Genomic DNA, 17684 nt, shown 5'->3' with positions numbered 1-17684 from the left:
GTCCACACTGGATGGGCCCCTAACTACCCATAGCTATGCCCCTGGGCTGCAACAATCTCTCCCATCTAGACTGTCACTTCCATGCATCACTGTCCTTTCTTTCATCGTAATACACTCCTTTTTCCTCCTCCTGTCCTGCTGCAGCAATAGATCAGCACTTCCACAAACCAACTTCCGGATTCTGTTCTCTACACTCCATTTGTGTGGGGAGAGTTGTGAGAACCTCTAACAGGACCCCACTAACCAGGATCATGATGACCTGTTTTTCATAAATTACTGGTCTGACAAGTTCCATTATCTATAGTATGGGACAGATTTAGAAAGCATAATCATTGTCCCCCATTTAATGCTTGGTCCCAAACCTAATCTGGTCCACTTTTGGCCTTTTAAAGAAAAGCCTTGCATCTGCCCCAGCTCAAAGAAAGTGATATTCAGCCACTGCTGATCTTGGGGGAGCCTCCATTTGCCACTCTTTCTCTAGCTATTCTTTCTCTTTGAGTGGTATGTGGTACGTGACTCCTGACTCCTATCTTTCTACACTGTATCTCTGTATGTGCCCACCCAGATATAAGCAAATACACAACAAGATGAAAAAAACAGAGGGACCAAAAGATCATGGACAAGCATAATTACTTGGTACGTTAACATTATACAACATAAGACTTGGCATACTGGAACAGACCGAAGGTTCATTAAGCCCAGGATCCTTTTTCCAACAGTGGCCAACCCAGGTCCCAAGTACCTGGCAGAAATCCAAAGAGTAGCAGCATTCCAAAGCTGAGATTGTGATGTCATAATGCCTCATTCCACCAATGCCTAAGAGCCAAACTCATCAGTGACTGCATTACATTAGGGATTTCTATTCCGCCATTACCTTGCAGTTCAAGGCGGATTACAAAAGAGTTAAAGAGGGTGTTTTACAAAAAGATTTCTGGTCCTTTTTGGGGAAAAAAAAGAGTAGAGCAGGTTGATTTGGGAGTTCGGGGGGTTAGAGGGATGAAAGGAGGAAGCTTGAGAGGTTAGGAATTTTTCACAATGTCCTATACTTGGTTCACATAAGAACATAAGAGTTGCCATAGGTCTATCAAGCCGAATATCCTGCTTCCAACAGTGGCCAACCCAGGTCCCAAGTACCTAGCTAGATCCCAAGTAGTAAAATACATTTTATGCTGCTTATCCTAGGAATAAGCAGTGGATTTCCCCAAGCCATCTCAATAATGACCTATGGACTTCTCTTTTACGAAATTATCCAAACCTTTTTTAAACCCTGTTAAGCAAACTAATTTCACCACAATAAGAATTGCCATAATGGGACAAACCAAAGGTCCATCAACAAATCAGGTACTCTAACTTTTTCCCTTTCTGTCCTGGCAGGCTCACAGTCTATCTAATATACCTGGCAGTGAAGGATTAAGTGAATTATCCAGGGTCACAAGGAGCAGCGCAGGGTTTGAACCCACAACCTGATGGTGCTGAGGCTTTAGCTCTAAACAATACACCACACCCTCTTTTTTGGGAAAAAAAAAAAAGAGCCAAAAATGGGATACAGCACATTAAACATTTTCTAACCAGTATTTGTATAATTATAGCTTCCTGGTTCTCTTTTGTTTGCAGCAAAGGCAGCTAAAATACCCAGGAGTTTAAAATATAGTTGGACCTATAAAAAATACCAAAGCAAAATAATGTTGAGAACCATAGTAGAGTTTGAATGTTATTTCTGCTCATTGTTGTTATGAATAGAACCATCCAGACACCAATTAAGACCTTATTGCTATGATTACTTACTATAATATATGCTTCAGTAATCAAACTTGAGATTTTTCCAATTCATATCTGATTTCCAGAAGTTATTGTTTAGCTCTTCCTGGTTAACAACTATTGTTAGAAATGCAAATGCTGCCGTTGTAGATCAGTATTTACTTGTTATTATTTTAATGCTAAATTGGTGCAGAACAAAACAGTTTTAATGCATGATTTGACTGGAGATTCTCAAGTGGGATTTGCTTTCATAGCAGAAACAAAGTTAGCAGAGAATGGGGAACTTTTATTAAATGACTTTTGTCTGCCAGATTATTAGCTTCAGTATCTCCCTCTGTTGAGAATGGGGGAGAATTGGCTATAATTTGTAGGAATTTATGTAGGGTCATTTGGTACATACTGTTACGACTCAAGCTGGAAGTCACGTCAAGCAGTTTGACTGATGATTTCTTGTTATATATGTTGAGGCTTTTATTTTTATACTAGTCTTTTAGCACGTTACATTAACGGGTGCTAGAATATATATCTGTCTTTCTTTCTGTCTGTCTCTCTCTCTGGCCCCCTTTCTTTGTCTGTCTTTCTGTGTCTTTCCCTGCTCCTGTGCAGCAGCAGCAGCAGCAGCAGCATTTCCCCCACTCCCCCTTCTCTTCCTGCGGTTTGGCCTTCGGCTCTCCCCCCTTCCCTTCCCGCGGTCTGGCCTGCTCCGTTATTGCCTTGTTCCTCCCCTTCCTCCTGCCTCCTCCTGACCCCCACCCATCTTTTGTAGTCTACTCATCTATCTCTCCTCCACTCCACTGGATCAGCATTTCTCCCTTCTGCAACTCCACTCCACTCCCCCCAATCTAGCATGTGCCCCCTCTCTTCACTCTCCCCTTAAGCTCCAGGTTTCTCTCTCTTTCCCCTTTCCTCAGCTCCCCCAACCTTAGGCCTAGCATTTCTCCCCCACTCCTGGGTCCAGTGTGTCTTTCCACCCTCCCCCTCTCTGTGCCTGGGTCCAGTATTTGTTGTGCCCCCTTCCCCAGGTCTCCAAACGCTGTGGTGGATCTCAGTAGAGACAGAGCTAAAAGCTGCTCTATCCATCAGAGTCTTTCCTCTGCTTTGAGCAGATAGACAGATGGTAGCTATGGGTCTACCGTCCACCTACCGGCCTCCCACGCTCGGCTCTGCCCAAACCGAGAAAACCCCCGAACTGTGCCGCAATCGCCGTCTCTGCGTTCCGATTGGCGGGTCCGCGAACGGCCCTTGACCTCCGTCTTTATTTTAGATTGGCTCTCTCAGCATTTTACGGCTCTTCTATTGACCGGTCGGTCCGCGGGACTCAAAACCGAAACGAATTATGGGCAGAGGCAGGAGGGCTCAAAATCTGACCCGGCTAGCGGCGAACTTCAGCCGTGTCCGGGAAAAAGGGCCCGGGGAGACCGGAGGAGTGGAGCGGGCTTGTGGAGGTGATCGGCACCGCAGCTCTGTCCCGCCAGCCTCCGAGCGGCGGCGCTGGGTGCGTGAGAAGAGCCTGCTGCCCAAAGAGGAGGAGCAGCAGGGTCTGAAGAGGCTGAGCTGTGGCTCCCCGAGCTGAGATTTCTGCCATTGGCTCCTTTGGTCCCGGCTGTCTCTTTCGCCATGTTCCGCCTGTTGTGTGGTGACGTATTAAGCGCGCATGCGCACTCTCGCCGCGGGCACAGCGCAACAGATCAGATCTCAGGGAACACGCGGCGAGAGTGCGCATGCTCGGCTAACATTTTATTATTATAGATAGTTCCCATGGATTTGGGTAGCAGTGCAGGATGTGGCTATGGCTAATATAGCTGTTTCTGCCAGTTTTGAGTGTTGAAATGAATTGCAGTTTTCTAAAGATAAAATCCCTTACTATGAAAGAGCAATGAATTAAAGAGGATTTTTAAATTTTTCTAGGTATTAATTTAAGATTAGGTATTAACTTAAGAAATAAATATCAATTTAATAAATAACTAGCAATTAATTTTTAGTCTTGGTAGGGAGGGGAGGTTCAAGCAAATGAGGCAATTAGAAGTAAGAGAAAAGAAGTTTTCTTTCTCTTGGAAGAAATCCCAGAATGGGAAAATTTACTCCATAGTCTGAGGCTTGTTCCTGTTTGTCTAAATAACAATTAAGTTAAAAAATTGTCTGCAGTTCTTTTTGACTTCAGTCTATGGTTTTTTACATTTTTATTTAATTAATAGATAACCATTTAGCTTTTTTGAGTTTATGGCTATTATGATGCAACATATTTTGTTGGTTTGGGATCTGAACCTACATTTTGGAAAAATCATATTGATCTATAAGAACATAAGAACATAAGCGTTGCCTCTGCCGGGTCAGACCAGGGGTCCATCGTGCCCGGCAGTCCGCTCCCGCGGCGGCCCCCCAGGTCCATGACCTGAAAGTGTTCCCTACCTAACCTAAAATATCCATACCCTATTCGCTCAATGTCCTGTAAGGTAAACCTCTATCTGTACCCTGTTATTCCCTTTGCTTCCAGGAAATCATCCAGTCCCTTTTTGAACCCCAGAATTGTACTCTGTCCTATCACCTCTCCGGGAAGCGCGTTCCAGGTGTCCACCACCCTCTGAGTGAAGAAGAACCTCCTTGCATTCGTTGTGAATCTGTCTCCTTTCAGTTTTTCTGAATGACCTCTTGTTTTAGTTGTCCCTGCTAGTCATAGCTTTTTTATTTTCTGATGTATAACTTGAATATTTATTTTATTGATTTGAAATGTACACATTAGAGGTCATCAATTTTGTTATGTCATTGGTAGATTTTGTATTCAGAGTTATTTATTTATTCATTCGATTTTCTATACCTTTCTCCCAGGGGAGCTCAGAATGGTTTACATGAATTTATTCAAGCATTTTTCGTTGTCTATCCTGGTGGGTTCACAATCTATCTAATGTACCTGGGGCAATGGGGGGATTAAGTGACTTGCCTAGGGTCAAAAGGAAAAGCATGGGTTTGAACCCACCACCTCAGGATGGTAAGGCTGTAGCTTTAGCCACTGTGCCACTCTAGAAATCAAAATGTAGTAAAAGGGAGTCAAGTATAGGACAATCAAGCCACTGTGACATCACTGATGAGGTTGGCTCTTAGGCACTGGTGGAATGAGGCATTATGATGTCACAATACCAACTCTGGTTATCAGAAGCTGATGCTTCTCACACTATTTATTTATTCAGTTTTGTATAATGGTTCTCCCAGGGGAGCTCAGAATGGTTTGCATGAATTTATTCAAGCATTTTTCGTTGTCTATCCTGGTGGGTTCACAATCTATCTAATGTACCTGGGGCAATGGGGGGATTAAGTGACTTGCCTAGGGTCAAAAGGAAAAGCATGGGTTTGAACCCACCACCTCAGGATGGTAAGGCTGTAGCTTTAGCCACTGTGCCACTCTAGAAATCAAAATGTAGTAAAAGTGAGTCAAGTATAGGACAATCAAGCCACTGTGACATCACTGATGAGGTTGGCTCTTAGGCACTGGTGGAATGAGGCATTATGATGTCACAATACCAACTCTGGTTATCAGAAGCTGATGCTTCTCACACTATTTATTTATTCAGTTTTGTATAATGGTTCTCCCAGGGGAGCTCAGAATGGTTTGCATGAATTTATTCAGGTACTCAAGCATTTTCCCTGTATATCCCGACGGGCTCACAATCTATCTAATACCTGGGGCAATCGGGGGGAATAAGTGACTTGCCCAGGGTCAAAAGGAGAAGCATGGGTTTGAACCCACCACCGCAGGGTGCTGAGGAGGCTATAGCTTTAACCACTGTGCCATACTCTCTCCACTTAATCTGGTCAGATCATTATAGTTTAGAGCTTACTCCTTCAAAACATATTTAACAATCTCAATATGTATACAATGGAAGAAATGTGGGAGAGAGGAGACACTTTTAAATACCAACATGATATAAATGCACAAGTGGAAAGTCTCTTTCAATTGAAAGGAAGCTTTGAAATGAGGGGGTGTAGCATGAAGGTGAAAGGGTACAGACTCATGATTATTATAAATATTTACTTCTTTACGGAAAGGGTGGTGGACGCAGGGAATGGTGTCCTGGTGGAGGTGGTAGAAATGAACACTATCTGAATTCAAGGAAACATGGGACATGCACACAGTATTTCTAAGGGAGAGGAAGGATTGTGGATGGTATGGATAAGTAGGCTTGATCAGCCATATATGGTCTTTATCAGCCATCAATTTCTGTTTCTGTGTTTCTAAAACGAAGGGCTCCTTTTACAAAGGTGCGGTAGGGCCTTAATGTGCGGAATAGTGCGCGCTAAAATGCCGTGTGCACTAGCCGCTACCGCCTCCTCTTGAGCAGGCAGTAATTTGTCAGGTAGCGCGCGCTAATCCGGTGCATCCGCTAAAAATGCTAGCGTACCTTTGTAAAATGATCCCTAAGGTTTGTCAGTTGTGACAGTGAAGGAAACAGTTGTCAAGTAGTTAAATAGATTGTTCTGCTCCTTGGTTGCCCATGTGTTAAAAAAAAAACACCCCTCAAAGATATTTGGATATTGTTGAGGCTCTGAACAATTGGTATAATGTCATTAGGAAAAAACTTAGAAGGGAAAATTCAACATGAAGACCAGAGATTAGACAAAATTGAAAAACAGGTCTCTTATCTACATAATTCTTCTAATCTTCATGTTAAGGACAAAGCAATGTTGGCCAGGAAGATTGAGAATCTGGAGAATGCAAATAGGAACTTAAACTTAAGACTGATTAATTTTCCAATTTCCAGGCTACAATCACCCAAGGAACTTTTTCAACAGTTTCTAACTTCAGTCTTAAAGTATTCAGAGGCCCATGTGCTTAAGGCCCCGCCCACAGGAGGAGTCTATTCTGATTGGCCCAGGCGCCTCATGCCCCACCTGTGGGCGGGGTTTCAGCCGCCTGGGCCAATCTGGCCCCATTCTGGAGCCGGCTGGCCTGCCGGATGGGCGGGCTTGGCACCCGTCCGTCTGGCCAACGTTGAAAGGTACGGGGAAGGGGGAGTGGGGGTGGGAGGTCGTGGGGTCGGCTGGGGGGTTGCAGGTCGGCGGGGGGCCGATCGGGGGTTCAGGAGGGGTGGTCGTTGGGGGAGGGAGGGTTATGTTGTGTTGAGGGCAGGAGGGCCTGGGATCCCTCCTGCCCGTATTGTAGTGGGGGGTAGGGGTAGGGGGTCGCCAGGGCCAGGAGGGTTTGGGCTCCCTCCTGGCCAGATCCAGTCAGGGGGGGGGTCCCCGGGGCCAGGAGGGCTTGGGCTCCCTCCTGGCCCGATCGTACTCGGCGGGGGGGGGGGGGGGGGGGGGGCAAGATCGCCAGGGCAAGAGGGCTTGGGCTCCCTCTTGCCCCGATATCATCAGGGGTGCTGCAGCTGCCGCAGGGCAAGAGGGCTTGGTCTCCCTCTTTCCCCGATATCGTCGGGAGTGCCATGGCTGCTGCGGGGCAAGAGGGTTTGGGCTCCCTCTTGCCCCAATGTTGTGTGTGTGTGTGTGGGGGGGGGGGGGGGTGATGTATCGTGGCAGAAGAGATGCCTCATATCCCCTACCGCGATGTCATCACTCCTCTGCCTGCGGGTCGCAGCAGTTTTATGCTGAGTGGGTGGTGCTGCCAGTGGGGGGGGGGGGGGTGCTGTTTCACCATCATATTTTCAATAATGAGGGACAGGTAGGCTCTGCAGGATCTCAGAAAACCTTTCTGTCCCTAGCAAGTAGAAACATAGAAACATGATGGCAGATAAAGGCCAAATGGCCCATCTAGTCTGCCCATCCGCAGTAACCATTATCTCTTTCTCTCTCCGAGAGATCCCACGTGCCTATCCCAGGCCCTCTTGAATGCACAAAATTGAAGTGCCACTCCCTACTTTCAGCAATGCAGTTGAAGGACTCCCACCCAGCTTACAGGATACAAGGAATTATGCGCAGACAATTTTTTTTTTCAGCCAATAAATTCCATATTAAAATAACACTGGATAAGTTGTTTAGGGACCTTTTAATTAAGCTGTGCTTGTAAATGGACTTAGTGTCCTTAGGTGAGCCTTTCCTGCATACTTAGGTGGGCCATTTCTAGCATGGTCATCAAACTTCTTTGGGCACATAGGGATACTTGTTCTTTTTCTCGCCTCAATACATTCACATAAGTTCTGAACCAGGATGTGGACAACATGAAGGGAAAAGAAAATAAAAGAGAAAGAGGAAACATTGTTTCTTTTTTTTCTCTCTCTTTCTTCCTTTGAACACTTCTTTTCTATCAAATAATTGCAGTTCCTTTCTATTTGTTGTATTTCAGGCAGTACATTAATGTTAGTTTTAGTGCATGGCCATTAAAAAAATTATTGAGTAATACTAGTTGATATTTTTGTCTATCTCATTCTTTTAGTGATAATATTTTTAGGGAGGTTGTATCAGTGTTGTATTTATGCTATTTATATCATTTTGCATTGTATTCTTGTACACTTTAATAATGTTTCATTGTAACTTGCATTTTTTTTTTCTTTTGTGTTTTGGATATTATATTGTTATTATCTGCTCTGAGCGTGGCTGGTAAAATAGGAATTTAAATTAAAGAGAGAGAGAGAAACTCAGTGTGATCCAAAATATAATGAAAATATGAATTGGAAGATAATTAAGACTGTGGGGTCTGTGGGGGACTCTGAATGGAAGATTAATAAAGCTTAAAAGCTTGTGTTCAGAAAATATTTAAGAAAATACCCAAGTAATCATAACACCCATTATGTGCCCCTATTCTCTCATCCTTCCTATTTTTGTTGTTGTTGACCTGATTTTATATTGTCTTGTTTCCTATTCTCTCGCCTTCTCCCTCTTTCTTATTCTCTGTCTTTTTTTGCTTCCATTTTTATTCTTTGCATCCTTTGAACTCAATGAAAGTTGGAAAGAATGATACAAAAAGGGTCAAGTCTATACATCTGTCTGTCTACCTGAGGCAAAATAACTTTCCAAATACTTATGGCATGGGATAAATCTTGGCATGTGGAGAAAATGGATAAAACAAAACATCAAGTTTGAAATTGGGTTAGATTGTACTGGGGTCTATAGAATAAGCTCCCCCTCCGCCCCCCCCCCCCAAAAAAAAAAAAAATAAACTCCCCAAAAAAACCAAGCCTGAAAGCATTTCTATGGAGAATGAACTCCAGCTTCTGTAGCAAAGAAGCTTCATAATAGGGAATTCCTCCCTTCAAGCGTCTTGTCCTCTACTCTCCCCATCTCACAGCTGCCCAGCCATCCCCAAACTGTTCTCACAACCACAACACTAATGCCTCCCATTCTGGCCATTTTACTCCACTACTGTATTCTCATCATGGCCACCAATTATTTTCAAAATTAAATTTAAAATTCTCTTGCTTGCGCTCAGAGCTTTATATACCGACTATCTACTATAATAAAATGCTAAGCACGCATGCACACTTTTACCTGCGTGATCTGCGTGGCCAGCAAGAGTGTGCATGCGCACATAGCTGTGCCAGCGGCCGACAGAGACAATGAAAAGCGCTGAACTCTCTGCTATCCATCTCCTCAAGCCAGGAAATACAGCTGTACCTGCTCTCCACCTCCTCAAGCCAGGAAATACAGCCCTACCGGCTGAAGTTTATTTTTAAATTAAAAGCCGCGGCGGCAGCTCCTCTCATGAGAAGCACCTGTGTCGGAGAAGGCTTCCGACGCAGGCGGGGATCGTGAGAGGAGCCTCCGCAGCACCTTTAAACTTAAAAATAAACTCCGACAAGGGAATAACGGAGCACGCCAGACCGCGGGAAGAGAAGGGGGTGGGAGGAAATGTTGCTGCTGCTGCACAGGGACCTGGAGGGGAAGTAAAATACCACTACTGCTGCTGCTGCACAGAGAAGTGAAGGGGGAGGGAAATACTGCTGCTGCACAGGGAAGTGGGGTGGGGGAGGGAAATGCTGCTGCACAGGGAAATGGAGGGGGAGGGAATGCTGCTGCAACTGCTGCACAGGGAAGTGGGGGGGAAGGAAATGCTGTTGCTGCTGGACAGGGAAGTGGGGTGGGGGAAGGAAATGGTGCTGCACAGGGAAATGGAGGGAGAGGGAATGCTGCTGTGGCTGCTGCACAGGGAAGTGGGGGGAGGGAAATGCTGTTGCTGCTACACAGGGAAGTGGGGTGGGGGAGGGAAATGCTGCTGCACAGGAAAATGGAGGGGGAGGGAATGCTTCTGCTGCACAAGGAAGTGGGGTGGGAGAAAATGCTGCTGCACAGGGAAATGGAGGGGGAGGGAATGCTGTATAGGGGGCAGGGAGAGAGACAGATAGAAAGACAGCGAGAGGGAAAGAGACAGAAAAAAAGAAAGAAAGACAGACATATATTCGAGCACCCTTTAATGTAACGGGCTAAAAGACTAGTCCTTTATATCTTTCATCGGTGGTCCCTTATGTTAATTGCACATCTAGGGCCCAATTCTATATATGGTACCTAATGGCACCTAACTTGTAGGCACGGCTCCGTGTGGCTATAAATCAATAGCAAGAGGTCCTTTATTGAATCACGCCTAGCGGTGCCTAATTGGACCGTGGCGTCACTAGACATTGTAGAGGTAGGCACCATATATTAAGCCAGATTTTACCTCACCTTAATGTACCGGTGCCTAATGCGGATGCCTAGCAACATTTAAGTTTACCGAGCCTATTCTCTGCCCCTAACCACCCCTACTTTTGAGGTAGGCATCATTAGGCATTACAGGACACCTCGACTTAGGCACTGAGCAATATACACACACAACCTTAATTGTCAATAAAAACAACTTTAAAAAAAAAAAAATTGGTTTTTAACGGCATGGTCAATTACCATGGCAAAAAAGGAGGAATGAAGGGAAATATAATCAAAACAAATGCACAAAAATTCACTCCATTGCAAACACACCACAAATGTCATGGATAAGTGATACTTAAGCGAAAGAAAAGCCTCAGTCTAATGGAGAAGTGCACCCATACTCTTCCACTCAAGCATCATGGGCAAAAAACTTTCGCATAAAGTAAATGATGGCAGGTAGGAGCATAAAAATAGCCACAAATATATTGTATTGTGAAAAACCACTAACAACAAAAAATCCAAGCCGACGATCGTTTCATGGCAAATAGCCACTGCTTCAGGGCCTTGACACCGACACTCCAGGCTATCCCGCAATAGCAAATGAATCACAAATGAAATCAAGCTCACTCCCCTGCTCAAAATGAAAAAGGAACAAAAAAAAAAAAACCCTTTCCTTTACTCACTGTTCGCAGATCCAGACTGCTGCATACACCCACAAATTCAATAGCACTAGTGCGGTGCTTTAACAACGTCCAAGCCTGTCATGTGATACGTCACGTGACAGGTCGACTGAACGTGAGACTGGCCAATCAGGGCAGTCGGTAAAACCACATTCACAAAACCCCATTATGCGAAAGATTGTTGCCTATGATGCTTGGGTAGAAGAGTGTTGGTGCACCTCTCCGTTAGACAGAAGCTTTTCTTTCGCTTAAGTATCACTTATCCTTGGCACTTGTGGTGTGTTTGCAATGGAGTGCATTTTTGTGTATTTGTTTTGATGGTCAATTACTATGCCATTTAAGCCTTTAAAAACCAATTAAGTTCCATGCAAATTTTCATTAGGCATCCACGATTAGAGCACCTAGAGGCGCTTAACGTAGGCACCATTTATAGAATCAGACCCCTAATGCTTATCTTTATGTTTTATCTTTTACTAAAGTCCATCTTAACTTATCATCACATCATATTCAGAAGTTTTCTGCTATGTTATATCCATTCAATGGAATTCTTTGCCTTTAGAAATATGTAAACTATCAAAGAAGAAGTTTAAGGCAGCAATTACTAAACTAAACTAACTAAACTAAACCTTAAGTTTATATTCCACATCATCTCCACGGAAGTAGAGCTCGGCACGGTTTATAAGAACTTAAAAATGAGAAAGGGTAGGAAAAGGTTTACATAAGTTTATAAATCGAGTGGAAAAGTAAGGGAAAAGAAATTACATGTTAGAGAAGAGCCAGGTTTTTAGTTGCTTGCGGAATAAATGGAGGGAGCTCAGGTTCCGCAGCGGGATAGTAAGGTCATTCCAGAGACCTGTGATTTTGAAAAGAAGTGATTTTCCCAGTTTACCTGCGTGGAAAATACCATGTAGGGAGGGGAAGTTTAGTTTTAATTAAATTAAAAACATAGATTTTTTTTTGACAGGCATTTTCTTCTAATGATTGATTTTAGTCTCTTAACACTTATTTTATATTTTTTACCCCTCTTTCTGTGTTCTGTTTTTTTGTCTACTGCAGTGTCTCTCAAACTGTGTGCCATGGCACAGTGGTGTGTCCTGAAAAGATTCTGGGTGTGCCATGAGAGATTCCAAAATTTTACTTTATTTTTAAAAATTCCCTTCATAAGTATACACTAGAATATATGACATATACATCGTATATGTAAGTGTCTTCTTAATGTTGTGAGCGTCTGTGTGCATAAGGATACAACCACCCAGACAAGCATCATTCTTTGACTTTATTGGTCCTTGAAAACTAGCAGCAAGTAATTTTAGTTTTAGGGTTTTTTTTATGCACTAATTATCCTAATTTGAGCACAAAGCAATCAAGGCTTTGCTACTGTTTGGATCTTCTTGTCTTTGCGAACTTGGATTTTCAGCTCTGACAGAAATTAAATCGAAAAAAAAAAAGAGTACAATTGCAGACGGTGGATGATGAAATGTGTATTTGCTTGTCGACCATCAAGCCGCGTTTTGCGTTAATTTGCACTCAAAAACAAGCACATCCTTTGCATTGATTAGCAGTTCTATTCACCGTTGTTACAATTGCTTATGCATAGTTTAAAGAACTTTAAATAATTATCAAATTTAATTTTTTGTTGGTTTTGCAATTTTATAATTTTAATTATAATTTACCGTGAAAAACATTTGCTCCATTTAGTGTGCCAGAGCTAAAAAAGTTTGAGGCTCAATTCTGCTAAGTCCTTCGGGTTGGTGTAATATTTTATGATTCTTTGCTTTGTACAACTTGTCTGTATCTTGCCTTGTATTCTTGCATTTTATTAAAATCAATAAAAATCTTTGAACTGGTTATTTTATGTTATGCTACTCGTTACACCCTTAATGATTGACTCCCATTGGCTCCCAATTAGCCACCGCATCACCTTTAAGGTACTATTTTTAGTATATAAAATGCTAATTTTTAACGAACCCCAATTTATATCTAGAATGCTCATCCCTCATAATACTTCTCAAAATCTCTTAACTATCCCATCTCTGAAAATTGTAGGCACTAGAAGACACAATATGTTTTTGGTAATGGCTCCTCAATTGTGGAACTCATTACCTCAATATATTAGAGAAGAAAAGGATCTTACTTCTTTTAAAAAATCATTAAAAACCTATCTTTTTAAAGACGCTTTCAACAGTTAAATTTTAATCATACGATCAAATACTTTACGTCTTTTACTCTTTACCCTCCCTTTCGTCTTTCCCCTTTTTGTTTATTCTCTCTAAGAAAGAATTGTAACTTTTCCCTCCTTTCCTCCCTGACTCATGTTTGTTATATTTGTAAGTCTGACGCTATTTTATTGGTTTTTACAACTATATTTTTTAGAAAGTTCTACATCGCTTAGCAAATTGAATAAGCGATTTATCAAATATCAATAAAAACTTGAAACTTGAAACTTATGCTACTCAAATTATCCCCTTCCTTACTATTTTTTCCTTTTTTCAAAATATATTCTGTGGAACTGCATTTGTAAACTGCTATGATGCTTTTGTAAATGACGGTGAAAGGTCACTTTGGGCAGCCACAAAACTTAGAGGCTTGAAGAAAGCACAGATGTTTTATTCAGCATATGCGGACCCCTGAGCTCCAAGCTGGCTTCAGAAGTCCCGAAACCAGGAAGTTTCAGAGATAGTTATACATTCTTCTGGCTATACAACTGAAGTCTAGAAAAAAACTTTTCACGTGTTACTTTTCTTAACAATCATTGGTCCTAAGCTCACACTAGCAGGTCACTAGCAGGTCACTTATCTAAGCCCTGCAGTCTTTCTGATACATGTCTTTTATGCTGAGATAGCCATAGGAAGCTAGAATGCCCAAGCTAACACCCAGTGCAGGCAGGCTGAGATAAGTTAGGTCTGCAGCTAAACATAATTCAGCATTTTATTAAAGAGAAAACTTAGTTCAACACTTAGGAAAACCAGTCCCAGACTCCTTCAGCGGTATACTAAAGCACCTTAACTACTCATAAATAAATAACTCCTGTAACTGCCTTTCTATCCCACAAACTGAGTTCACTCTGAAAACTACCCCTAAACCAACCTACCATTGTACAAACTGCCCCACTGCCCAAAACTACAATCTGCAGCTACTCCACTCAAAACCTAACCCCCTGCAACTTCCTCATCACCCAAACTCTAGCCCCTACAACTGCCCTACCATCTCACTTTGGATACCTTTTGGGCACTTATATCTGTTTTTTACATTGTCTAAGTCACAACGTATAAGTTCCGTCCAGGAATTCTCATAAAACCTTTGATTATCCCTGCAGGACGACTAAGGGCTCTTTTTACGAAGCCGCGTTGGCGGTTTAACGCACGTAATAGTGCACGCTAATTTGCCAGCCACGCTAGCCGCTACCGCCTCCTCTTGAGCAGGCGGTAGTTTTTCGGCTAGTGCAGGGGTTACCGCGCTAAAATGGTGCGTGCGATAAAGCCGCTAATGCGGCTTCTTAAAAGGAGCCCTAGGTCTAGATCGGCCCACATCCCGCCCTAACCACTCCTCCAGATACATCCCTTTTAGCTCTGAGCGCACAGCGGCATTCAGAAGCCTAAAAAGTCCCTGGCTTTGATTATCGGCACCTTGACGACCTGGGTTTTTAGATGTCTTTAAGTTTCAATTATGAGCCCCATATTATATATTTTGTACTATTTATTTCTCAGGCACTTTAGTTTAGATTGTGAGCCTATTTGGGACAGAGAGCGAAGTTCTATGTGCCTTTAATACCATATATACATATGGTTTTAAGTGGATTATAAATATTAATAATTTTATTGTATGTAACCCACGCAGCACTGTGGATGCAGCGGGCTATAAATCTTTTAAATAAATAGATATGGCTTGTGTGTTAAACAGGCAGGCATTTTCATTTATGAGATTTCTCTGTCAGTTTGATGAGACATGTCTGTGTGCTGAAGAAAGGCTTTCAGTGAAATGCATCTTTTTCTGTTCTCGGTAGCAAACGGTGCCTGAGGAGGGAGCTTTTCTGAGGGCAGAGTAAATAGAGATGGAATTCTCTGCTCTGGGGGAGTTCTGAAAAACCTGTCAGGAATGCAGGTTGCAAAATAATGGAAGAGTAGAAAATCCTTAGAAACCCCTTCCATTACTAGCGCATAGCGTGGGTTTTAGCGCCGGCATTAACTGCTCTGAGGTTCATATAATTCCTTTGAGCGTTGGAGAAGTTACAAAATAAGTGATTGGCTTTTTGCAAGAAAACTCTCCCTTAATATTAATAAATCATGTGGTATACTCTTCTCAACCAACCCTAATGAATCAGTAACAGGCAAAATCTGCCTTAAATCTCATCCTGTCAAAATGGAAACTAAAATAAAATTATTGGGGGGTCATCATAGATAAAGATTTAACCTTTCACGATCATATCAGTTTAGTAGTAAAAACCTGTTTCTAAAAACTCCAACTTATTCGATCCCTAACTTCTATTCTCAAAACTGAAGCAATCACGACCCTAGTTCACTCTCTAGTCATTTCTCATCGTGATTATTGTAATTCTTTTTACAATGGAATTCCTAAAAAAGAAACACGACGTTTACAGCGTATCCAAAACACTGCAATAAAACTTATATACAAGCTAGGGAAATATGACCACGTCACCCCTCTCTTGAAAGAAGCGCATTGGCTACCTATTACACATCGTATCACCTACAAAACCCTCATGTTGGTCTTTAAAATCAAATCCTCCCGTCAACCCTCTTTTCTTGACAAACTTCTTATTCCGTTTTGCTCTTCACGGTGTCTAAGATCTGCTGACCAGAATTTACTATCTGTCCCTTCTATAAAGGAATTCTTCTATACTAGGAAAACCAACTTTTAAGTCAGGGGTGTCCAATGTCGGTCCTCGAGGGCCGCAATCCAGTCGGGTTTTCAGGATTTCCCCAATGAATATGCATTGAAAGCAGTGCATGCACATAGATCTCATGCATATTCATTGGGGAAATCCTGAAAACCCGACTGGATTGCGGCCCTCGAGGACCGACATTGGACACCCCTGTTTTAAGTAGTCGCCCCTACACTATGGAACGCTTTGCCATCCCAACTTCGTCAGGAACAACTTATTGATAAATTTAAGACTAATCTGAAAACCTTCTTATTTCAAGACGCATTTTACTGCTCGTGAACCTTCCATCACCAATTCACCCAACCGCTTTTATGAAGCGACCTCACTCCCTTCTGTTCCTCCCCTATCCCTTCCTTTCACATTCAAGCCCTTTTTTTTTTTCTTTTCTCTTTTACTCTCTTTTCACCACTAATAATGTAACTTCCCCCCTCCTTCTCTTGTCAACCTCACCTTCATGTTTGTCATCGTCAAATGTCCTTAATGTCCACTTCCCCTTTGCTCTTTTATTAATTTTACGATCTATAAGCATAATTTTACTTCTATTTTATCTTTTATTGTAAACCGGCTAGATACCCGTTGATGGTCGGTATATTAAAAATCAATAAACTTGAAACTTGAACCGCCGCTGCCGGCACTAAACCTGCACCACATATTAGTAAAGGAAGGGAAAAGTTAATTTCACAGAAGTATTTGTTGGGATTTTCCTGGGTGAAAGGGAGGAAATTTTAGAAGCTAAAATCATTTTACTTCTGGTGGAGGCATCAGATGCCATACAAATAAGTGACCAACAGAGATGGTTCAGGCACTCCATCACAGGCTAGCACAGTACTTACACCAGCCAATATAATCACTGGTCCAATAGTTTCTTTTATCCCCAAAAAACATTCTCAATTTATGTATTTATTTATTCACTTTTCTATACCGTTCTCCCAGGAGAGCTCAGAATGGTTTACATGAGTTTATTCAGGTACTCAAGCATTTTTCCCTGCCTATCCCGGTGAGTTTACAATCTATCTAATGTACCTGGGGGTAATGGGGGGATTAAAGGGCTAATTCTATAAGAAGTGGCCAAAAGTTAGGCGCCTAATTAGGCACCGTTCAGCGCAATTCAAATAAAATTGGGTGCTGTTTAATGAATCACGCAGAGCGGAACCTATTTTGGAGGCGCCCAAGAAATAGGCCAGCTCCAGGCACAACTAAAAGTGAGGCGCCTAGCTGAGCGCTTAAGCACGTTTAAGAGCAGTGATTCTGCAACAAGGCGCCTAACAGGTAGCCACGCCCACGCCTAACATACATAGCACCTATTTTTTTATGAAGGCCGCCTAAATTTTTAGAGGCGCCTTGTTACAGAATTGCGCTTTCTTGATAGGCGCCTATGTTTCAATCAGTGCTGATTAAAAAGCTTAATTGAGCTGGTTATTTGATTTAGATAGGCGCCTATCTAGTTGGGCGCCTTTGAAATAAGTGCCTAACTTTAGGCGCTGGTTACAGAATTTGGGCCTAAGTGATTTGCCCAGGGTCACAAGGAGCAGTGTGGGTCCATGTTACTGTACATCCTGAGAGGAGACTGAGAGGAGACATGATCGAAACATTCAAAATAATAAAGGGATTAGACTTAGTGGATAAAGACAGATTGTTCACCCTCTCCAAGGTAGAGAGAACGAGAGGGCACTCTCTGAAGTTAAAAGGGGATAGATTCCGTACGAACGTAAGGAAGTTCTTCTTCACCCATAGAGTGGTGGAGAACTGGAATGCTCCCCCGGAGTCTGTTATAAGGGAAAACACGCTCC

Source organism: Geotrypetes seraphini, chromosome 9 (genome assembly GCF_902459505.1).
Source record: "Geotrypetes seraphini chromosome 9, aGeoSer1.1, whole genome shotgun sequence".
Classification (NCBI taxonomy): Eukaryota; Metazoa; Chordata; class Amphibia; order Gymnophiona; family Dermophiidae; genus Geotrypetes; species Geotrypetes seraphini.
This window is presented reverse-complemented; position numbering follows the sequence as displayed.